At 36.3% G+C, this 26,068-nt stretch overlaps 1 long non-coding RNA gene across 1 annotated transcript; it reads right to left on the bottom strand.

Moving 5' to 3' along the window:
• Positions 1–3,131: 3,131 nt before the first annotated feature.
• Positions 3,132–26,068, bottom strand: LOC149816689 (uncharacterized). The gene is made up of 3 exons (XR_016427723.1): positions 25,951–26,068; positions 5,236–5,388; positions 3,132–4,071 (listed from the first exon to the last, which is right to left on the bottom strand). It is a non-coding gene; the product is annotated as an uncharacterized LOC149816689 (long non-coding RNA).

Here is a 26,068-nt window from a genome sequence, read left to right as displayed (position 1 = left end):
TGATCATCTAGAGTTGGAAACTAGCGGAGGAACTCATAGCCTGACAACCATTTGTGGAAGAGTCAAGATTAATCCAATATTCAATCTTAGGTGCACGACCAGAGTTGTTTGATAGAATTGCCCAGTTGCAAAAGTCAAACCTGGAGTTTGAGAAGTTTAGGGTGGCCCCACAAAAATTTGAGTCTCAATACGTCTGTGATGAGGAATAAACCATTAAGTTTATGAGAAGGTTGTGGATCTCAAATAATCAGGTCATGCGAGAGGAGCTACTTGGAGAGGCACATAGATCTAAGTACTATGTTCTTCAAGTATAAAGATATTCAAGGATTGTGATCATCGCAAAAATTTTCCTCTCTTGTGGTTTCTCTCTCTTCCTTCTCTTTTCCTTTTTTTGACCTCTATTTTCCTCCTTTTTGAAGGGAGAAAAGTAAAAGAAAGAATAGAGAAAAAGAAAGAAAGAAAGAGAGAAGAGGAACTCTTTTGCGATGTTTCACTTGACCTTAATTTGAAAATATTTAGAAATTTAACTCACCTCCGTTTTAAAAATTTGCGGGAAAAATGGAGAGACGGGATTCGCTCGTCGGTACGATGTTCGACCATTCCTGGCGCATTTACCAGGGGTAATCAAACCAAGGATCGAATTTATGCCTTTTGCTTTGCCTAAATATCATCTAAGAATTTATTCTAAAGATCTAAATTCACAAAGAATCATGCTTGTGCAATGCAAGGATGTATGCTCTTTTGAAAGGTGTTTTGAAAAATCCCCAAATGCTTGATAATGGAGTGAAGAAATGGTTTTGAATGGTAGAATCTAACTTAGAACTTTGAGATAGATCAGAGAAGTTCTAAGTCTTTGAAGTGATCAGAGTTGGAAGAATAAATCTTGATTTTGGGAAAGAGAATGATTTGCAGATGATAACAAGAGGAAATGAGGCTTCAAAGTCAGAAATGGACTTTTGAAGTTGAACTTGGATTTTGAAATGAATACTTGAAATGGAATTGAACTTAAAGTTTGAACTTGGAATGGATCTGAGAAATCCAAATGGTATAGAAATGAATTTAAGAAATTCAGATATGATCTATAAGTGGATTTAGATTTGAAATCTGGAAATGAAATGGAATTGGTTTTGAAAGTTGGAATTGAAAATAGAACTTGATTTGAAATCTGGATTTTAAGATGGAATTCGAATCCAAAGTCTATATCTTTGAATCTGAAATCTGAATTGGATCCGAAATTTGAAATGGATTTTGGATCTGAGATCCAAGATGGAATTGAATTCTGGATCCTAAAATGGGTTTGGATCTGAAGTCTGAGATCCAAAGGTGGAACTGGGTTTTGGATCCTAACATGGATTTGGACCTGAAGTCTGAGATCTAATAGTAGAATGGGTTCTGGATCCTAAATGGATTTTGGATTTGGAGTCTGAGATCCAAGATGAAATCGGATTCTGGATCCCTAGATGGATTTGGATCTGAAGTTTGAGATCCAAGATAGAGTTGAATTCTGGATCCTAAAATGGAGTGGATCTGAAGTCTGAGATCCAAAGTGGAAATTAGATTCTGGATCCTAAGATGGACTTGGATCTGAAGTCTGAGATCCAAAAGTGGAATTTGATTATGAACTTGGAGCTTGAATTTGGAATTTAGAAAATGAATCAAGAATTTCAAAGTTAAATTGAACTTTGAATTTTGATTTTCGAATATAAAACAAATTTGGAATTTCAAAGTCAAATTTGAACTTTGAAATCTGATTTTGAATATAAAAATGAATTTGGAATTTCAAAGTCAAATTGAACTTTGAAATTTGATTTGAATTGAAGTTTTTGAACATAAAATGAATTTTAAATCTCAAAGTTAAATTGAACTTTGAGATTGGAAATGAAATTAAATTGAAAATGAAAAGATGAATTGGATTTACAAGAATTGGAGATTGATTGAAGAAGATATTTACATCACTTTTGAAAGAGGAATTTTGAAAACATGATGTAATTCTATCCTAAATGATAAATGAATTTAAAGAATTTAAAATTGGATTTTGAAAAGCATATCTCATTCTTTAAATGAATTAAAATAAGATTGAAAATATAATACATCCTTGACTATGGTCATTGAATGTATTATATAATAATCTATATTTAGATTCAAGAGAAATATAAAATACATTTGGTGCTTTTATAGAATTTAAAATGAAATTAACTCTCAATATACCCTGACTATGGCCATTGGTATATATTTTGAGTTAATTTTAAGTCCAATTCTGATAAAAGAAGAAAATATTTAAGGAAATATGATGAATTTTGAAAACGGATCTAGTGTGGATCCAGTGTTACTTCATAAAAGATAAAAATCCTAAGTTTTGTTCACATCTTGACTATAGCCATTGATGTAAATCATCAACTTAGGGTTAATTACCTCTTATGAAGTGGTGCACGTGCCATTCGTGTTTCATCATTGTGAGAATTTGAGAAATAAAGGCAAAATGCATGAAAACAAGCAATTCATGATATTTACAATGCTCATTCATTCTATCTAGAGAAGGAAATGTAAATTCTCATTAAAGCCTAACTTATTACATTGTATAAAATTGAAAATGCGGGTCCCCAATAAATGATATTTTCACATATTTCCTGCAAAACACCTCATTAGTATGAAAATGGAGAAAAAATTGCACACGTCACATGAATATCAATGGTAAAGATCCTCACATACCAAGGTTTTTAATATCCAAAGTGTGGAAAAGATGAAAATGATATATATCTATGTACATATATACATGCATACATATATATATATATATATATATGAACATATATATATATATGAACATATATATACGTACATATATATGTGTATATATATATATATGTGTGTGTGTGAAGGGACCGTGTAGATGGCTGAGATTAATGGCATATGTGAATGGAGGTGGATACAGCCAATGAAAGTATCATGTGATGCAGGGTGTGATGGGTAACAATAAAGACTCAGTCGACTAGATAAATTCTCATAGTGGACCTAAGTAACTGTTTTGGTTGTGTCACATCAATACGACCAATACAGAAAATTGCAGGAAGATACAAACCAGAGACAAGCATACACTTCACAGAATTTCCAAACCTTAGGTTTTTCCCCAGGGCTACATCGCACAGATTCTCCATGTTATCTCTCATTTCATATCCCTTTATACATTAGTCATGTTAGAAACTTGATAAAGATAGTTGCGTCTCTATATCTATATAACCTCAGAAAACATCCACATTACTTTGAGGTAAGAGAGGTTTTCCCTTTCCCAGTTAAGAGATAAAAAAAAACAAATCCCATGTTTTCATGGATGTCAAAAGCAAAAGAACATAGCCAAAATTCCAAGTCAAACTTGTGATAGCCATCTGTTAGCATACATTCAGAATTGACCTACAACTGTTTTATTTTCCAGAACCAGGACCAAGATAGTCAATTAATCAATGCCACGTAGATATATAGACATGATATAAATATTCTTATGAACCATCCTATAGGAGCAATGTAACAAAATTTATAAAGATCATTTTTCCTTCAACACAATATGCCAGCAGATGTCTAGCTTAGCCATGAGTATCTATTGTGTAAAGAAGATCCATGTTCCCAGCATATCCGTGTATAGCTATATATCTAAATCCCAAATGGATATCTACAATTACATGTGTGCCAGCAGTGTTTCAAACTGTCTCAACAATAAGTTCTACACTTCCTATTGCTGGAATTGAAAGTGGTAAAATTTTCTAATAGCTGTAGTACCACTCAAGTAAAAGTAAATAGATCCCTTTTTGTCAATTTTCAGAAAAAAATGAAACTAATAGAACAGTACAGATTTAATAAAACAAAAACACATTTTGTGAAAGGAAGAGGATGTCAAAAAGGGGTTCTTTTACCTGCAGTCCTGGCTGGATAGACATCTGATCGTCGAGCATGTCCCCCTCTATCCTTGGGGTTCGGTAGCACTATTGATGCACAGTGAGAGTCTGGTGAAGACCTTCACTATCAGTCACGAACTCTTCAGATTCGGTTCTTCTCAGAGAGAAAAAAAAAGAGAGAGACCTGTCATAAAACAGATGAATCAAATATTTTAGGCAAATCTTCAAAACATAATGATCTCAAATCTCCTAAATGAGTCGCCTAAATAAAACTCTTAGACTTCACCATCGGCAGGCTGAAATGTGGCATCTTCTTTAACCTTGTGTCGCAAGGAATGGAATTAAAACTGTTTAGAAGGCTCTTTTTTCAAAGATATGCATAAGAAGGCTAAACAGGTCAGAATTCTGATTGAGGACTCTTGCTTTATATACCTGGACCCATAACACTGATTATCCGAAAAGTCAAAACCCTAAATTTCAGAGGATGCAGTCCTCATATTTCATAGGAATCAAATGAATGAAATCTTAAAAGTGTACCTTTAACCACCATAGGATAAGGCAATGACTAAGCTAATCAAGTCCTTCATACATATATAGAATGTTGTAAGTAACAGAGACATTACTGTTTTTGAGAAATATTAACTGGAACAGTTGTAACACCTTCGGACTAAAAGATTATGTGAAATATAGGATAAAAAAAAAGATCATGTTAAAAGATATGAACAGGAGGCAAATTATGCTATGGATCTTCACATATTTGATCTGGTCAAGATGGCATCGATTACAGTTATGCTATTTGGGGGATATACACGTCTGTTTGTTACAGACAACAAAGCCAATTCCAATAAGCTGGTTCTGACCATGGTTTTTCTTGATAAATCCACCCTGGATCTATCAGTTTATTGGCAACATCTGACTGAGCCTTTATCTCGAGACATGTCTTTACAGTTCTATCAGACCCTTTGTTATATCTGATAGACCCAGCAATCCAAAACAAGTTGGGATGGCTGGGAGGCTATGTAAAATTGATACTGAAATATGAATGCATCGGGGAAACAAAAACCTGGCTAATTATAGAAATAAATCCAAATGCAAAGAGATACAAATGAAAAGGGCATGTAACATGATATCACAGGACCATATGAATGACAAAGCACCAGCAGAACGCAGGGATTGGCCTACATGAAATGAGATATTTCGTTCTTCTACTGCTATTTTAGTTGATTCAGGAATTCTAACCCAAACAGCCTGGGTTGTTACACTTTGACCATTCATTCCAATGCGAAAGCAAAAAAAATGGACACTCCAATAGGCTAGTATTATGCTAACATTTAAAACCAGAACATACCTTAGTACTTGCACCACGGCTTCTTACAGGAAAATATATTATGCTAAAGAATGACTGCCACTTTCGCTGTCTAGTTGGTGAGAATCCAACTGTTGATGAGGGCCTTGAGAAGCTAGCCACTGGAAAACAGCTACTGGGGTTTGGTCTCTGTAACTGAAATAATCCAAAAGGTTATTTTTGGTAACAATGAGATATGCATGTAACTCCTGTAATTGCGAGACCATTCTTGTCGAAGATGATGCTATCAAGAACAAGCAACTAATGAAGGATGTGAATCAGCCTCTTTTGACAATTCAGTATATGAACCACTAATAATGTATTCTTATCACAAAAAAGGAAATGCGTAAGCAGTGAAACTATGATACTAAACTCAAATGATATCGCCGAATCAAATCAGCGTGGCTGGACTTTTAGACTATTGTCACGTTCAGACCAAAAGGAGATTCGATGGCCGAGGTTCAAGTGCTTATCATTCTGGCATTTTGCAGGGGATCTGATACCAATTAGATAGGGGCCTTCTTTTCCGTCACTAATCAGGAACCCAAGGTTATAGGCACGAGCATTGGCAAGTCAAACAGGATCTATGTGCAACAGTTGACAAAAATCTTATATTTTGCTCAAATTATTAGAAAAGCACGTTGAGGCCAAGTCTTCTGATAGCTATTGAAGCATTCAGGAAGATCTTCCTAGATACTCTCCACACAATCATGATGTGTTTTAAGATGTACGACCCCCTTACACTCGGGTTGTTAGAAGTATGGTTAGATGACGAGTGTATCTTTATCTTGATCATGCGACATGCAGAACATCAAATAAAACGAAATAAAAACTTGCAATATACAGGAAGATAATGGATTACAACTTGATTGCAGGAAAGATGAACGAATATGACGAAGTTAGAACAAATAACAAAGTTGTGCAGATGCAATAAAGAACGATAAATAATATCAAAGCAAGTATTCTCGGTATATGGGATAGAACGAAATTCTAAAATCCAAAAAAAAAAATCAACAGAAGGCCGAAACTGAAATAGAATATGGTAAAAAAAAAACAACATCAGAAAATGAAATCAAACGTAGATTAGAGGGTAATATAAACAGCAAAACGAACACAAAGAAAGAAAAAAGCAAAACAATAAATAAATAAATAAAAAAGAAAATGTATCGGAATGAGATCATTCCTTTAATGTGGCAACGAACAGATCGATATTGTCACACACAGATCGACTCTACCCTTATGCTCAAAGAAGAATAAAACGACAAAAATTTGTGAAAGAAAACCGATGGAAAGAAAGGGGGTAATGAGAGAAAACTCTTACCGTAATTCTTTTGTTGGAATCATCGACTTTAATTGTTGAGGTGAGCTTTTGTAGCCTGGATTTTGTACTGCAATCGGAGCGGTCGATCTTTCTCTTCGTGAAAGAGGGGTGCGGTGGTGAAGCGCGGTTCAAGGTTGCAGAGATGTTTCTCCCGTGTATTGCTGCCGGGATTTTGAGATGGAGACGGCGCTCAGCTGTAGGGCTTCCTGTAGCTCTGCTGCCGGGATGATCAGCCAAAGTGGGGAAAAACCAAAAACCAAAAAAAAAGAAGAAGAAGAGGAGAAGGGGAAGAAAGAAGCAGAGGAAGAAGGAAAGGTCGGGTGGAGGGGTGAAGCGCGCTCCCTTTAGGGTTCCCTCGAGTGCCCTTTTAACAAGGAGGAAGAAGGTTCCCGAATGGAGGTCGAGCGGTTAGGGATCGAAGGCTGGGATGGCAGAGCCATTGATCGAAGGGCTATGGAGAGGAGCTCGTGCATGGGGGGTGGAAGCTTCGTGAAGGAGGAACGCACTTGGGGGCGTGCGATGTTGTTGGTAGCCATGGAAGCTTCCGAAGGGCGGAGGTTTAGCGATGGATGGCTCAGGTGAAACCTCTGGAGGATGGTCTGCGGCTGATGGAGAGGGTTTCGGTGAAAAGAGAAGGTTTTCGTAACCCTAAAAACCGATTTTCATTAAGAAGGTCTTTTATAAAAATTTCCAAAAAGCCGGTCCCTTTTTAAAGATTTTTGCAAAAACTGTTTTTGGTTAAAAGAATTTTTTTTCAAGAAGAGTTTTTTCAAAAGCCCGAATTTTGTTTCTTTTCTATATATATATATATATATATATATATATATATATTTGTTGTTTTCTTCACTTTATATATATATATATATATAAATTTTTTATTTTTTTATTTTTGATATTTTTGAAAACAAAACTCTAAAACTAAGAAATTTAAACTAATTTTACAAAATTTCAAATTATTTATAGAAGAAATGGTTTTTTCTGAAAAATCAATGTTATTTTGAGAAAATTCCTTTAGAAAATGGGTTTGGACTCAAGTTTTGAGAAAATGTTCGAGTTTTGAAACTCGAATCAAGAAATACAATTTGATGGATCCAAACGGATACCAAACGAACTGTCTGAGCTTTTCAAAAAGTTATTTTGGAAATTTCGAGAATTTGATTTTAAATATTGGACAACGAAGCTCAGATTTGGATCTTTTATCTGGATCTGAATCCGGATCCGAAATTGAGTCAAATCTATAAAATGAATTTAATTTCAATAAATCTCGAGAAATAAAATGAAATTTAGATTTTAAAACTGACTCAATTACCCAGAAAATGAAAATAAAGGGCAAAAGGAAAATATTTACAAACTTTTGAAAAATTTAGGGTGTTTACAGATGCCCCTTTTTGCTACTAAGCCGGTAAGAAGCCGGGCTTAGTGGCAAAGATAACACTCCAAATTTTGAAAATGCCCCAGACAGCAGATCTGAACTAGGTGTGGAAGAATTATGGCTTTTCAGGTTTAAAGCCTTGTCCTAAATGGCTCTGCGGAAGACAAAATCCTCGGCAATGATATGACCAAATAATAGAAATGAGGAAATCGTGATGGGACTTTAGGCGAAGATCCCGAAGTAGTGAAGGATTTTGATCAAGTCTCATGAGCGAGGCGAGATCAATCTTTATGGAATGAGTCAGGCTTAGCCCTTAACATGGATGGGACGAATATGTATCAAGATAATTTGGATGGGGAAAGGAATATAAACAGACCTCGATGGGACATTCTTGAGAGAAATGCCTCGTGAGATGAAATTCAAGCACGATCCTTTCCTGGATGGATGTATAGAGAGTATGGATTCCCTTGTGGGGAAAACCATGATGGGACGGGAGGATTACCTCGTCGAAACGAGGTTCAGGTTTCACCCAAACCTGAATGAAAGGTACCTCGTGGAACGAGGTTCAGACTTAACCCTTATTCTGAAAGGGACGCCCATACAGAATCCTCGGATGAAGAAACCATAATGGGACCTTCAGAATTTGGATGAACAAATCCAGAAGGGGTTTGCGAGAAGAGAAAAACAAGGGATTCCCTAAAGCTTGAAAAGAGGATGATCTGAGGCGTCTCATTGCTGAGACTAAATCAGCTTTCTAAAACAGACGACCTCTCGCAGAAGGTTTTTGGGTTATACCTCGAGGAGTGAGGTAACAGGTTTAATCCTTAGCCTGAATGGATATAGAATCCTCGAAGAGCGGGGAAACTGCGATGGGACCTCTAGACTTTGCACAACAAGTCCGAGAGGGTTTTGCAAAAGGATGAAAAAAATGGGGGTCCCTAAAGCTTGAAAAGGGGTTGTTCTTGGGCGCCTCATTGCTGAGACAGAAAATAGCTTTTGACAATAACAGACCTTTTGCAAAAAGTTCCGGTTTTACCCTTATTCTGAGCGGGAACTGTCTATGGTGGGACAGTGGGGAACACAGAGAAGTGTGTGAATCTGAGAGCGCTCAGATCAGACGGAAGGAAAGGACTTCTCAGTCCTAAGGAGGGACGACGTCAGGATACGTCAAAACGAATATCAAGTTCTTGCTTCATGTTGGGATAATGAGAAAATATTGCCAATAAGATACCAAAAATTGTAGTTGATTCAAAATGATTGAATTTGTGCATATGTGTGAGAATGTCACCTCTTTCTACCTAGAGTATTAACTCCAATTGGGCTAACTTTGCAGAATCAAGAATCAAATTCAAATTTGTTGCTGTTGAGTTTCTTCAAGGAAGATATCAATTTCTTTGATATGAAAAGAAAGGAAACATTCTTAGCTTCATAAAAGCAAATTGAGTGAAAAGATATTGATAAAGAATTTCACATAGATAAAGATGATTCCTGGCAACTTCAGGCAGTTTGATATCCTGGGCATTTCCCATGATGATCTTTTTGCACTCTTTTGAGTCATGGAGATTTCTTGGGCTTTTACATCATCCTTCACTTTGGAGATGTTCTGACTTTTTCTCTCTTTTTCACGGAAGGGTACGTCACAAACTTCTTCATCTTGGAGATGTTCTGATACTTCTTTTATCTCAGGGATTTAGGCTTGATGACATCGGTTCCAAAAGGTCTTTTAGATGATAGCAGAAATCAAATATCTTTTAGGGTTTGTCGGTAGGTTCATCGCATCCGCCTTCATTTCGATGGTGGTCTGAACTTTCCCTGGATGGATCTGTCACAAACTCCGTCATCTTGGAGATGTTCCAAATCTTCTTTGGCCCTGGAGATCTAGCTCGCATAATTCGCCTTCATCTTGACGACAATTGAGAGATCCCTTTTGCAGATATTTGATTGCAGCTTTAAAGGACTGGGGACATATGGATTGGGTAGGTTCTTTTTACTGCCCAGGATATTTCCACTGTCTTACTGCCAAAAGAATGATCTTTAAGAATGCGCCATAGCTATGATCAATATCGATTCACTTATGGGTTTTCAACATCATTGAATTTTTCCTTTGCTGGTCATATCACAGATTTTTTTTCATCCTCTTGGTTGACCAACAGAAAAAGCCTGAATTCAATTCTTATTTCCCAAAAGTCTTGCTCTTTTGGAAATAATACTAGAGGTAGTTTGAGATAATTCTTTTGTCCGATAAAAGCTTTGAGATCAACAATGACTTTTGATAGCAAATTAGCAAAATATTCTATAAATTCTTGATGAAATAATTTGCTTGATATCGAATTGATGCGTCCATGACAAAATTCTCGTCTCTTTTTCCCAAAAAAGAGAGACTCAGGCTTAAGCCCTTACCTGAATGGGAAGTTGGAAATACTCATCTCTTCCCTAAAAGAGGAGGTGTTTGCAAAACGGAACTTTCGAAGAGAAATTAAGTTTTCGTTAAAACTCCCTATCTCTAGGCTTCTCTTATGGAAAGGCGGCCGAAAAACAAAGTTGAGAAAGTATCACAGAGGAAACGAGTCCATCACACTCTCCCTAGAAGAGGGTCCTCCGTGAAGGGGTTCGCCTAAGATGAGAAAAATGGGGGCTACAAAAAGAAACGACCTTCTGTCGAAACTCTTCCTAGAAAAAGGGTTCTTTTGTGTAAAGTTGGTTGTTGTTTTGCAAACTGTTTGCGAAGAAAATGAGTCCCTTCAAACTCTCCCTGGAAAAGAGTTTTTGCGAACGAAAGATGGTTGCATGCGAAAGGAACGAGCTCCCTCGAACTCTCCCTGAAGAGGGTCCTTCGCAAGAGAAAAATGACTGATTTTTTTTATAAAATGATGACCCGAAGGTCGAAATTGAGAATTTAGAACTTGAGTAATGATGATTGGTTAGTGCAAAGACTGAACCTGGAAAGCCAACTGATCAGTCAGCCAGACACTAGCACGAGTGCTAGATGTACCAGCACGAGCACTGGACTTCAAAAAAAAATGCCCCAGTACGAGTGCTGGGTTTCGAAAATGCATAACAGTGCAAGCACTGTGTTTTCGAAAGTGCACACCAGTACGAGTGCTGGTTTTCAAAAAATGCACACCAGTACGAACACTGGGTTATCAAAAAATGCACACTAGCACGAGCGTTGGGTTTTCGAAATGCACACCAGCACGAACACTGGGTTTTCGAAGGTGCATACTAGTACGAGCACCCGTTTTTCGAAGGTGCATACCAGTACGAGCACCGGGTTTTTAAAAAATGCATACCAGTACGAGCACTGGTTTTCGAATGGAGAGTTAAAAACGAGACCGACATTCGAAGATACTTGAGAATTTGAACGAGAATGATTGTCGGTGTTTCAGGATTATCCCTTATCCTGAAGGGGAAGTTCAGGTTTGTCCCTTAACCTGAAAGGGAAATGTAAGAAAGACTTTGGTCAAATATTGGATCAAAAGAGAAATTTGAGTCGGAACTCGAGAAAATAAGAATGTACAAAAAAAGAGGAAATCCGAGTCGGAACCCGGTTTTTCAAAATGAGAGAACGAATGAGAATCGAGTTTTTGAGAACTCGAATTCTCGACGTAACAGTTGGTCCAATGCGAACATTGGAACAAAAGTAAGTTCGAATCGGAACTCGTGACTCCGGAAATATGAATATATATAAAAGGTGAAAACACGAGTCGGAACTCGATTTTTCAAAATAAAAGAACGAATGAGAATTGAGTTTTTGAAAACTCGAATTCTCGACGTAACAATTGATCCAATGCAAACATCGGGACCAAAAGGAAGTCCGAATCGGAACTCGTTACTCCAGAAATATGAATATACATATGAAAGGAGAAAACGCGAGTCGGAACCTGGTTTTTTAAAATAAAAGAACGAATGAGAATCGAGTTTTTTAGAACTCGAATTCTCGACGTAACAATTGGTCCAATGCGAACACCGGGACCAAAAGGAAGTCTGAATCGGAACTCGTGACTCCGGAAATATGAATATATATATGAAAGGAGAAAACGCGAGTCGGAACCCAGTTTTTCAAAATAAAAGAATGAATGAGAATCGAGTTTTTGAGAACTCGAATTTTCGACGTAACAATTGGTCCAATGCGAACATCGGGACCAAAAGAAAGTCTGAATCGGAACTCGTGACTCCGGAAATATGAATATATATATATGAAAGGAGAAAATGCGAGTCGGAACCCGGTTTTTCAAAATAAAAGAATGAATGAGAATCGAGTTTTTGAGAACTCGAATTCTCGACGTAACAATTGGTCCAATGCGAACATCGGGACCAAAAGGAAGTCCGAATCGGAACTCGTGACTCTAGAAATATGAATATATATATATATATATAAAGAGAGAACGCGAGTCGGAACCCGATTTTTCAAAATAAAGGTATGAATGAGAATCGAGTTTTTTAGAACTCGAATTCTCGACGTAACAATTGGTCCAATGCGAACATCGGGACCAAAAGGAAGTCCGAATCGGAACTCGTGACTCCAAAAATATGAACATATATAAGACCCGAGTCGGAACCTGGATCTTTTAAAAGAAAAAAAAATAATAAAAAAGAAAGCAAAAAGCCTGAGTCGCAACTCAGATGGGAAGGAAATAACTCTTATCCAAAGGTCGGCTTTTTAGAAGGATTGACAAAATGCATGAATAGATGCCGATGATGAAGAAGATGGGAGATTCATTCGAGATCCTTGACCCAAGGTGGCCTAAGATTTGAATCTATTTATGACAGCTTTAGGATTTTCCCTTATCCTGAAGGAGTATAGAATAAAATTTGATGTGAATTGAGGAATTTATGAAAAATAATTCAGTTTTATCCCTTAACCTGAGAGGGAAAAGAATAAAATTTATAAACATGGGGAAGAATTTAAAGAAATTTATTGAAAATTTACTTTGAAAAGAATTCTCATGGGTAGCATCGGTGCTCCTATGAGGGGTATCAGGATTATCCCTTGTCCTGAACGGGAAAAAGAATAGAATTTAAGAAAAATTAATGAAGAGAAATTGATATAAATCTAGAAAATCAATAAAGATTGATAAAACTTGTATTTACAAAAGAATCCTCATAGGTAGCATTATTGCTCCTACGAGGGGTTTCAGGATTATCCCTTATCCTGAATGGCAGCACCTCGGACAACGAGGGTCAGGTTTATCTCTTAACTTGAGAGGGTACAAAAAGAAATTTAGAAATACCTCACGGGAAAGAGGCATTAGGTTTATCCCTTAACCTGAAAGGGTTTTATGAAAGAATAGAATTTTGGGGGAAAATAAAGAGAAACTGATAGATATTTATAAAATCGAGAAAAATTGAAAAAATGTCTTTACAAAAGAATCCTCATAGGTAGCATTATTGCTCCTACGAGGGGTTTCAGGATTATCCCTTATCCTGAAGGGGAACACCTCAGACAACGAGGGTCAGGTTTATCCCTTAACCTGAGCGGGGACAAAAAGAAATTTAGAAATACCTCACGGGAAAGAGGCCTCAGGTTTATCCCTTAACCTGAAAGGGTTTTATGAAAGAATAGAATTTAATAAAATAAAATTGATGAAAAACTGATAAAACTTGACAAAAATTGATGAAAATAATAAATTGATGAATCTTTGATTTAATTGGAAAATGAAATGAATGCAACTATTAAGGATAACAAGATTAACTGAAAAATTGAGAAGATTTTTTGAAAAAGAGTTTGTCTGATCCTGCCTGCACATGGGATCTTTAAAGCAAAATGTTTATTTAAGTGAAAAAAATCATTTTTGGGAAGAAAATCCACCGCAAGAAGATCAGTGCGAGGACTAATCCTTCAAACCAAACATGAGAGATCATCATGAGGGTCGATTTTTTGAAGACAATATTTTGAAAACCTATTTTTGAAGAAGAAGATCAACAATAGATCTGATTTCTGAAAAAATGACAGTTTAAAACTGATAATAAGATTAACACAAGGGTTAATTTTTGAATATAATGTTTAAAAACCAATCTTGGAAGATAAGACCAACACAAGGTTTGGCCTTTGAATATAATGATTTTGAAGACAATTTATTGGAAGATAAGACCAACACAAGGGTTGATCTTTGAATATAATGTTAAAAAAAAAACAATCTTGGAAGATAAGACCAACACAAGGTTTGACCTTTGAATATAATGATTTTAAAGACTAATTTTTGGAAGATAAGACCAACACAAGGGTTGATCTTTGAATATAATGTTTTGAAATCAATTTTTAGAAAATAGGACCAACACAAGGTTTGATCTTTGAATATAATGTTTAAAAACCAATCTTTGGAAAACAAGACCAACACGAGGGTTGATAATGGTTTAAAACCTATTTTTTCGAAAACACAAGGGTTGATTTTGGTTTAAAACCTATTTTTTGGAAAATTTAATCAACACAAGGGTTGTTTTTTGAAGAAGGTTGGACCAAAGAATATCTGAACTCTTTGGTTATGAAGACTTTCAAAATTTTATTTTTTTCGAAAAACCCTCATAGGTAATATCATTTCTCTCATGAATGATATCAGGATTGTCCCGTATTTTGAAAAAAACAGGAATTTAAATGCCCCAGTATAGCAAAAGAAGGAAGTATTCGAATATCAAAGATATAAAGAAAACTTGACATTTCATTGATAAGCAAAGGTTTGATGACAAAAACTGAATATTTACAAGAACTTTAAAAGGAAAAAGATCCATAGAAGGCTGAGTTGACTTGCCCCTACAAGATGACTAACAAAAGGAAAATGTCGGTGCTGAAAAACTTGGGCATCCTCAATTCTTCGAGTGATCCGGGAGAGTTTTGGTCAGAGCCGCAGGTTGCTCCTCTCCTTCTTCTGGTACCAAAATTTTTTTGTCGATGTAATCCTGTATTATGTTTTTGAGGATGAAGCAGCGCTCTGTCTCATGTCCTCTTGCTCGATGGAATTTGCAAAAACACTCTGTCCATTTACCCATGGTGACAGAAGAGTCGACGATTCTTGGTAGTTCGATCATATTTTTCTCAAGCAGATATTCGAGAACTTCCTCGATTGGCTGACCTAGAGGGGTGAACTTGCGGTCATAACCCCAACCATCATGCTTTATTTTCTTTGGCTTGCTTGGCTTCTGTTGGGTGTTGACCCCTTTCTCGGAGCCGAACTGACCCTGCTCAGCTGAGACCGCCGGATGCTCTTCTTTTTCATTTTTGGCCAAGAGATTTTTGTCAACGCAATGTTGAACAATATTTTTGAGGACGAAACAATGATCAGTGTCATGCCCCACCGCCCGATGGAACTTGCAGACCTGGTCCTTGAACCTTCCTATGATATGAGGGAGGGCTTATGACTTTTGGGAGCCTGATTAATCTCTTGGTTAGCATATATTCAAGAACTTTGTCGAGCGGCTCATCTAAAGGAGTGAAGTCTCGATCTCTGCTCCAATCTTTACGCTTTGGCTTTTCCTTGCCCTTGTGCTGAGTGGATGGAAGTGGTTTGTCCTGGGTCATGCCGAACTTTCCCTTCTGATCTCTAGATTCCTCCGAATTGCTGCTTTGATTGCCCTGAGTGCCTTTGTTGTTGCCCCTGATGGCCTTAGCGCTTCTTGCACTGCTATCACTTTGTTTGCTCATTGGGGAAGTGATAGGTGCTTTTTCAGCGGTGGGAGCTTTTTCGAAACTGGCTTCCGCTTGTTTAGACAATATCTAAACCATCATCTTTTTTAACAATCGATATATGGTGGGATTGATCTCATTCTTGTTGTCTTGACCTCCTTCTCTAGCAAACCTCTGAGAGTCCATTTCTCAATTTCTGCTTCTAACTTGGTGCTAGAGTGATGCGGTCTTTGATCTCTGTCAGAACCACCCGATAATACTGAATGCTCTCTGTATGGACAGAATAGGGCCCTTTTAGAAAGATTTCGGAGGAAACTTTGATAAAGGAAGGAATCAAATTGACAAAGAGATATCCCACTACTAGGGATTGAGTCTGCACGAGAGACATGACAATCGTATCATCTTCTCGTGAGAAAAAATAAACAATTTAGAATATGATTAAAAGGACATCTCTTGGTGAAAGAGATTTTTGTTAAAAAGGTGAGAAATATATTTGGAAGATCTGTAGAGGAAAATTTTTGGAATAATAGATGGTAAATTTTGGAAAATTTGCAAGCAGGATCAGAAAAGATTTAAAGAAATCAGAAAAAAGAGAGGAAAATACACCTGGGTTTTTGAAAATAGAGGGAAACTTTGAATAGTACACCCAGGGTTTTGAAGAAGGTTTGATATATACAGGAGAATACAAGGAAATATTACACAATCATAGCTACTCAAACAAGGATGCACACACAGCACTCCCTAAAGGCTGACTCTAAATGCAATATTTGAGATAACTTGTAGGACCTTAATCCTAACTCTATGGTTCAGATCATCTGATTCCAATCAAGGTATGCCGATATACTCAAGCCGAAGCTCGAAGTACGTGGCATAGAAGTAATTCTCCGGTTCTAGGGTAAGGGCTTCCCAACATTCTTGAGCACCTACCGATATACCTCAGACTATGGCCCTTAGGTACGTGGTAGGGGGCGCGAACCCAAATAAGTGGTCCAGTTGTGAGGCTCTCTCCCGAACTATGGTTCAGTGAGACAGCCCAGCAACGTGAAGACCGGGACAATATTAGGTAGGGAGGTTTTTCAAAATATGCTCAACATGCAAGAAATCAGAAGGCTCTAATGCAAGTCCTAAAGAGATAGATTTAAAATGAAAAGAAGCATACACTTGCATACATTGTTTTACATTCAATCCCTAGAATTGAGGAGAGTTGTATTTTAGACCTAAGTCTAATGTGAGCATGGAATAATCTCCTCAGTAGTATCCTACCAAACCATACTTAAATCCTATATGCAATGATGTCAGCTTAGGATAGAGTCTTAGGCTCCTAAGGCTTGCATGGAAATGAAGCTGACATTTGAAGAATAAAGACTTAGATAATATCAAAGCAAAATGAAAAGGCATTAAAATTCGACCGGACGAAGACGAGTCTCATCTCGGTCGCCAAAACTATGATCATCGCAAAAAATTTCCTCTCTTGTGGTTTCTCTCTCTTCCTTCTCTTTTCCTTTTTTTGACCTCTATTTTCCTCCTTTTTGAAGGGAGAAAAGTAAAAGTAAGAAAAGAGAAACAAAAAAAAAGAAAGAGAGAAGAGGAACTCTTTTACGGGGTTTCACTTGACCTTAATTTGAAAATATTTACAAATTTAACTTGCCTCCGTTTTGAAAATTTGCAGGAAAAATGGAGAGATGGGATTCGCTCGTCGGTACGAGGTTCGACCGTTCCTGGCGCCTTTAACAGAGGTAATCTGTAAACACCCCAAATTTTCACTCAACTCCCCGACATCTTCACCAAACATCATCATTCAACCTTTGAAATCGTCGGAGGGCAAAATGGTCATTTTCTGAGCCCGAACTTTGCAAAAGTCTAAATTTCATCTGCAACTCTCAAAATTTCTTTATTTTTATCTCAGATGTTCAAAATTTTACTCCTGACAGGAGACCGGAATCTCCAATTCTTGGTTCAAGATTCTATTGCATAAGACATGACATTGCATGAGCATTTCATATCACTGCACTGCACAGCATGTCATTTCGAGGTCCAAAACTCTTGATTTCAAAATTTTCAATCCAGATACGAGTTTCAACTCTTTTCAAAATTGTTTTCAAAACCCTGGGTCTTCAAAATTATCAATTCTTCCCATTTTACCCCCAGGACTCTGAATTTCAAAATATTTCCTTAGGAAAACAATCTGGCTAATTTTCAATAAAGTTCAACTCAGATTTTGCCTTTTGTCAGCTATTTCAACTATCATTCTTTTACAAAATCGCCCTACAGGGGCCAACTCTTTCCAAAAATTCCTGTTTTACCAATTAGTCCAAATTTTATGAAAATTCCAAAAAGAAGTTGTTTTATCCTTATTTCAATAAAAAGGCAATGTAGGACCCACACTGAGGTGGTGTCACACAGGCTTTTCTTTTGAAAAAATTTGAATTTTGAAAAACCCAAAAATATAGGAGCCTTGTCCCCTGGATTGGCGCCACTTGTCTTTTCTCTCTCCTCCCATTTCCATGCCAAGTGTCAGTGTGGGGCTACCTTAAGAAGCCGCCACATGTCATCCCATTTATCTGACATGTGTCAATATCCACCATACCTATCATGCGCCATGTGTCATTCCAAAGATCACCAGAAGATGCCAAGTGTCATAGGTTGTCCTGTCTAGAAAAAATGGAGGCTTGTCTCCTCTGAGGTGGCGCCACTTGAAGTGTGTCTCCTGCAGAGGACACGTGTCAACCTCTCCCTCCTTCAGAAAAAGTAGCCTGACACATGTCTCTCCCTACTTTTCTCAGAAAAGTAGGAGACACGTGTCACTCCTAGCTTCCTCCAGAAAAGGTAGACTTGTCTCCTCTAAGGTGGCGCCATTTGGAGTGTGTCTCCTACAGAGGACACATGTCATTCTCTGCTCTTCTCAGAAAAAGTAAATGCCACGTGTCACTTCCTACTTTCTTCAGAGAAAACTGGAATTCAAATATTCAAACCTCTCCAGAAGTGGCGCAAATCCTTCTCTCCCCTCTGCCACGTGTCATTCTCTGCTTCTTTCAGAAAAAGCAGGTGACACATGTCTCCTTCTTCCTCCTTCAGAAAAAGTAGAGGACACATGTCACTCTTGGCTTCCATCAGAAAAGCAACCATTCAAAAATTTTAGGACAAGAGCTAGGTGGCGAAAATCCTGGAGTTCTACCTTTTTCTACTTGGCCAAGATGGCGCCACATGTTTCTTGCCTTTCCTAACTGCCACATGGCATCGTAGGAGCCATTCTGAGGAAATGCCACATGTTAGCCTCTTCTTTCCTGCAGAAAAGTAGAATTTGAATTCCTCTGAGGTGGCACAGCCTGCTTCCTCCACTCCTGTCCTTCTGACACATGTCAAGAGCCTCCAGAGATGGCGTCACATGTTATGCTCCTACTGTTTCCAGCTTTACACCTCAATTCACCTTTTGAGGTGGCGCCAATCCAGAGTCCCACTTGGCTTCAAATTTTATTTTTATTTTATTTTTAATAAAAGTAGCACACCATGAGGTGGCGCCACCTGTGGGCTCCCTGCAAAAGCCAAATTCGAATTTCAAACCCCCAGATCGCACCCCCTGAGATGGCGTCACATGGAGGGCTCTGATTGAGCCTGTTTGAAATTCAAATTTTTCAGAAAATCTATAAAAACAAGGCTCCACGCCCAGCATGAGGAGACCATCTTTGAGAACTTTTTTTTGGACTTGGAAATTCGACCTAGCCTTCTTGAGAATCCGATTTTTGCACTTTGGAATTCACGCCCCCTTTGGGTCAGTGAAGAAGGCACAGTGGGTCGATTTTGGTGAATCATCCGAAGCTCGAATCGAAGGACGAACGAAGCCCATGATAGCCGCCCCTTTCAAGAGCTTCAACGCTGCCTAACGAAGCAAGGTGCACCTCTTTTCCTCTTGATTTGATTTCATAATTCGATTCGAGAGTCGTTTGAAGAAAGAGCTCATCCGAGAGATGGATCGAGCTATTCTCATAAAACGACACATATAAAAATACATGATTATGATTCCTTGATGGTTTTTAGCATTCATGCATTTAGCTAGATTTAATTTGCATTTTATTTCGTTAATTTAGCATGTTTCATGAATTAATTAGGATTAATTTAGCATTTATTTCAATTCTGCTCATTTTCAGTAGTTCTCTGTTTTTGTCTGTCAGTCCACACGTCATTTCATGCATTTATTTTTTATTAAAAATCCCAAAAAAATCATGGAATGCGCCCTTAGGTGTCCCTAGAATTGTGCCAAAAATTCAGAAGCATTTGAATTTGTTTACTGCAGTAAACATTCAAAATGACAAGTCGGGTGTTGTTACCTGGGATGCGTTTTAAAAAGTATTTTCGGACTTATAAAATAGAGATCTCCATCATGGGAGATTCAATTTTCAATCCGAAAGATGTTATGAACTCGGGAGAATGTCTAGTTTTTAACCTAATTTTCTCAGATTTTTCTGATTTTTTTTTATGTCTTACAAAAATCCGAGAGTTCGGGACACGTGTTAGAGCCTGATTTGGGCCTCTGAGACTTTGGATCGACTTAGGTTGATGGGTTCTATTTGTGTGTTGCTCCAAATCCAAAACTGTAAAAAGTGAAAGTTATGTCTGAGGTGTCCTATGTTTGCATCTAAAAGCCTGTGATTTTTAGAACAGTGTTGATACCTGCTTCGGATTTTTCTTGTCAGTCCTCTGTTTTGTCACATTTGTTTATTCTGTCAATTTAGGATTAAAATTTTATATTTTTATCCATGTTTATGTTGATCAAATGCCAAAGTCATGAACATAAAAGTTGTCCATGTAGGTGTCGTGAGTAGCTCTGATTAATATCATAAATTTCCATGGATGTTTTCTATTTTTTTAGCATTTTACATCAGATTAGGGTGATTTTTACCCTTGTCAGAACTAAATCCCTGTTACTGAACTCACCATGGCTCACATCCCGAAGCTATAAAAACCAAAAATGTTAATTTTGGGTCCTTTAACAGTCTGCAAAAATATCAGAAGTTTTCATGGTGTAAATCTTGCATTATCATGTTAAGCATTGCATTTGGTTTGGATCCATAGGCAAAGTCCACCATTTTTAGGACTTTCTTTAAATTTTAGCATTTAAATCATATCATTTCGTGAATTTTAGCATTCTAGGTTGTTTATCAGAGTAGGAAGATGCTTCATACCGAATTTGGTGTAATTTGGAATCCATTTGAGGTTCGGTTTAGCCATATCATCAAAACAGGGCACCGCGGAACCCGGATCCAAGAAAAAAAAACAAGGGAAATTCGTTATCTTGGATAAATTGCAAAATGTCAAATTCTGATTTTACAGTCCTAATGTGTTTAGAAGCATGTCATTATGCCTCATACTGCATTTCATCATCATTTGATTCAATTTGAATTTCAAAAACTCAATTTTACAAAAATTTACTTCAAAAACCCTGATTTTAAAGGTATAACTTTAATTTTAGGGGTATTTTGGTCATTTTAACTCCAATTCTGAATTTCAAACTATTTTCTACTAAGTTTCTTGCATTTACATCATTTCAAATATCAAGTAAGCATGAGATTAGGGTTTATATCCAATTAAATCCAATAATTTCATAATATTATTGGAAAATCTTGGAAAAACCCACATATTTGAGCTAACCTTATTTCAAGTTTGGCAGGGACATTCAAAAGAAGGGGCTGAAGTCTGCAATTTCCATTTATTTCATTTATTTATTGATGTAATAATGTAAATTTTAAAATAAGAGATTTAATTTTCTGCTTAGACTAGGATGCATATCATATAGTTTGAATTCATGCAATATCCTGCTTATAGGATTCATGCATTTTTATTTCAAAAGCACTATGGATGTACACAAATGGCACGTGCACCAACTCTTAGGGAGTTGATGAACTCGGTGGAATCCATATTTACGGCCCTAGTCGGAATATGGACGAGACCCAGATCCATCATCTTTCTACCAGTCACATTGAGCCTACACTCTTAGGCTATCTTAAAATGCACATCATATTTCTAATATTTTCAAAGTATTGTGCATTAAATCAATTAAACTCTGAACATATTCATGGCCACAGTCAGAATATGTGAAGGATTTATTTTGACTTAATGCACATTTTCCAACAAATTTCTCAGAAAATCTTTTCAAAGTGCATTCATTCACTCATATCATTTGCATCATGAAATCATTGGTTTTCCCATGATTTTCTTAAGAAAACTTCATTCTCAAGAAACCGATTTCTCAAGAAACTCTTAGGAATTTCCAAAATCGGTTTTTCCAAGTCAAGTTTTTCCACAGTTTTCCCAGGAAAAAGTTATTTTCTTAAGACTTTCAAAAAGAGTTTTCCAATCTTTCTCCAAGATCAAAATCAATTTCCAAGGATTCCAAGGGTAAAATTCCCAGGATTTCAATTTCCCAAGTTTTGAATTTCCTTCTCCAATGAGTTTTCCTATAAATTTTCCATCATTTTCCTAAGAAAACTCTCAAAGTCAAAGTTTTCCTGAGAAATGTTTCCCCTTTTCAAATGTTCACCTTTTCTCAAGAATCACTTCTATTTCTCCAGGATTTTCAATCATTCATGATTTTCACAAGTCTTTATGAACTTTCTCATGATTTCAAAAACCCTTTTTCATCTGAGTTTCCTGAGAAATTGACCTTTTTTTTCTGAGAAATGTTTCTCAACTCCAAATGTTTTCCAAGCATACATCATGTTTTTCCTACTCCCATTTTCCAAAATCTCATAGCACATGCCTGAATTCTCTTTGCATTTAAGATAGAACATAATTTCGATGATTTAACTAAGTCAAGCACAATTTTGGTCCTTAGTTCGATTACCCCTGTTAAAGGCGGCATGAACGGTCGAACCTCGTACCGACAGGTCGAGCCCCATCCCATGGATTTTCCCGCAATTTTCAAAACGGAGGTGAGTATTTCAAAACAATTTCCAAAATCCGGTCAAGTTTGGATCGCGAAAGCGTTTCTCTCTTTCTCTTCCGCAAGGAAGGGAAGACGGGGAAAAATTTCGCGACGACAACAGTAATAGAACCAAGGATCGAATTTATGCCTTTTGCTTTGCCTAAATATCATCTAAGAATTTATCCTAAAGATCTAAATGCACAAAGAATCATGCTTGTGCAATGCAAGGATGTATGCTCTTTTGAAAGGTGTTTTGAAAAATCCCCAAATGCTTGATAATGGAGTGAAGAAATGGTTTTGAATGGTAGAATCTAACTTAGAACTTTGAGATAGATCAGAGAAGTTCTAAGTCTTTGAAGTGATCAGAGTTGGAAGAATAAATCTTGATTTTGGGAAAGAGAATGATTTGCAGATGATAACAAGAGGAAATGAGGCTTCAAAGTCAGAAATGGACTTTTGAAGTTGAACTTGGATTTTGAAATGAATACTTGAAATGGAATTGAACTTGAAGTTTGAACTTGGAATGGATCTGAGAAATCCAAATGGTATAGAAATGAATTTAAGAAATTCAGATATGATCTATAAGTGGATTTAGATTTGAAATCTGGAAATGAAATGGAATTGGTTTTGAAAGTTGGAGTTGAAAATAGAACTTGATTTGAAATCTGGATTTTAAGATGGAATTCGAATCCAAAGTTTGTATCTTTGAATCTAAAATCTGAATTGGATCTGAAATTTGAAATGGATTTTGGATCTGAGATCCAAGATGGAATTGAATTCTGGATCCTAAAATGGGTTTGGATCTGAAGTCTGAGATCCAAAGGTGGAACTGGGTTCTGGATCCTAACACGGATTTGGACCTGAAGTCTGAGATCCAATAGTAGAATGGGTTCTGGATCCTAAATAGATTTTGGATCTGGAGTCTGAGATCCAAGATGAAATCGGATTCTGGATCCCTAAATGGATTTGGATCTGAAGTTTGAGATCCAAGATAGAGTTGAATTCTGCATCCTAAAATGGAGTGGATCTGAAGTCTGAGATCCAAAGTGGAAATTAGATTCTGGATCCTAAGATGGACTTGGATCTGAAGTCTGAGATCCAAAAGTGGAATTTGATTCTGAACTTGGAGCTTGAATTTGGAATTTAGAAAATGAATCAAGAATTTCAAAGTTAAATTGAACTTTGAATTTTGATTTTCGAATATAAAACAAATTTGGAATTTCAAAGTCAAATTTGAACTTTGAAATCTGATTTTGAATATAAAAATGAATTTGGAATTTCAAAGTCAAATTGAACTTTGAAATTTGATTTGAATTGAAGTTTTTGAACATAAAATGAATTTGAAATCTCAAAGTTAAATTGAACTTTGAGATTGGAAATGAAATTAAATTGAAAATGAAAAGATGAATTGGATTTACAAGAATTGGAGATTGATCGAAGAAGATATTTACATCACTTGGAGTTTTGAAAGAGGAATTTTGAAAACATGATGTAATTCTATCCTAAATGATAAATGAATTTAAAGAATTTAAAATTGGATTTTGAAAAGCACATCTCATTCTTTAAATGAATTAAAATAAGATTGAAAATATAATACATCCTTGACTATGGTCATTGAATGTATTATATAATAATCTATATTTAGATTCAAGAGAAAAATAAAATACATTTGTTGCTTTTATAGAATTTAAAATGAAATTAACTCTCAATATACCCTGACTATGGCCATTGGTATATATTTTGAGTTAATTTTAAGTCCAATTCTGATAAAAGAAGAAAATATTTAAGGAAATATGATGAATTTTGAAAACGGATCTAGTGTGGATCCAGTGTTACTTCATAAAAGATAAAAATCCTAAGTTTTGTTCACATCCTGACTATGGCCATTGATGTAAATCATCAACTTAGGGTTAATTACCTCTTATGAAGTGGTGCACGTGCCATTCGTGTTTCATCATTGTGAAAAATTGAGAAATAAAGGCAAAATGCTTGAAAACACGCAATTCATGATATTTACAATGCTCATTCATTCTATCTAGAAAAGGAAATGTAAATTCTCATTAAAGCCTAACTTATTACAATGTATAAAATTGAAAATGCGGGTCCCCAATAAATGATATTTTCACATATTTCCTGCAAAACACCTGATTAGTATGAAAATGGAGAAAAAATTGCACACGTCACATGAATATCAATGGTAAAGATCCTCACATACCAAGGTTTTTAAGATCCAAAGTGTGGAAAAGATGAAAATGATATATATCTACGTACATATATACATGTGTGTATATATATATATATATATATATATATATATATATATATATATATATATATATATATATGTATATATATATATATATGTATATATATATATACATACAGGTATATATATATATATGAACATATATATACGTACATATATATGTATATATATATATATATATGTGTGTGTGTGTGAAGGGACCGTGTAGATGGCTGAGATTAATGGCATATGTGAATGGAGGTGGATACAGCCAATGAAAGTATCATGTGATGCAGGGTGTGATGGGTAACAATAAAGACTCAGTCGACTAGATGAATTCTCATAGTGGACCTAAGTAACTGTTTTGGTTGTGTCACATCAATACGACCAATACAGAAAATTGTAGGAAGATACAAACCAGAGACAAGCATACACTTCACAAAATTTCCAAAGCTTAGGTTTTTCCCCAGGGCTACATCGCACAGATTCTCCATGTTATCTCTCATTTCATATCCCTTTATACATTAGTCATGTTAGAAACTTGATAAAGATAGTTGCGTCTCTGTATCTATATAACCTCAGAAAACATCCACATTACTTTGAGGTAAGAGAGGTTTTCCCTTTCCCAGTTAAGAGATAAAAAAAAAATCCCATGTTTTCATGGATGTCAAAAGCAAAAGAACATAGCCAAAATTCCAAGTCAAACTTGTGATAGTCATCTATTAGCATACATTCAGAATTGACCTACAACTGTTTTATTTTCCAGAACCAGGACCAAGATAGTCATCTAATCAATGCCACATAGATATATAGACATGATATAAATATTCTTATGAACCATCCTATAGGAGCAATGTAACAAAATTTATAAAGATCATTTTTCCTTCAACACAATATGCCAGCAGATGTCTAGCTTAGCCATGAGTATCTATTGTGTAAAGAAGATCCATGTTCCCAGCATATCCGTGTATAGCTATATATCTGAATCCCAAATGGATATCTACAATTACATGTGTGCCAGCAGTGTTTCAAACTGTCTCAACAATAAGTTCTACACTTCCTATTGCTGGAATTGAAAGTGGTAAAATTTTCTAATAGTTGTAGTACCACTCAAGTAAAAGTAAATAGATCCCTTTTTGTCAATTTTCAGAAAAAAAATTGAAACTAATAGAACAGTACAGATTTAATAAAACAAAAACACATTTTGTGAAAGGAAGAGGTTATCAAAAAGGGGTTCTTCTACCTGCAGTCCTGGCTGGATAGACATCTGATCGTCGAGCATGTCCCCCTCTATCCTTGGGGTTCGGTAGCACTATTGACGCACAGTGAGTCTGGTGAAGACTATCAGTCACGAACTCTTC

This window comes from Nuphar pumila, chromosome 14 (genome assembly GCF_984573655.1).
Source record: "Nuphar pumila chromosome 14, dmNupPumi1.hap1.1, whole genome shotgun sequence".
NCBI classification, from domain to species: domain Eukaryota; kingdom Viridiplantae; phylum Streptophyta; class Magnoliopsida; order Nymphaeales; family Nymphaeaceae; genus Nuphar; species Nuphar pumila.
The sequence above is the reverse complement of the archived record's forward strand: the minus strand, read 5'-3'. Positions and strand labels throughout refer to the sequence as shown.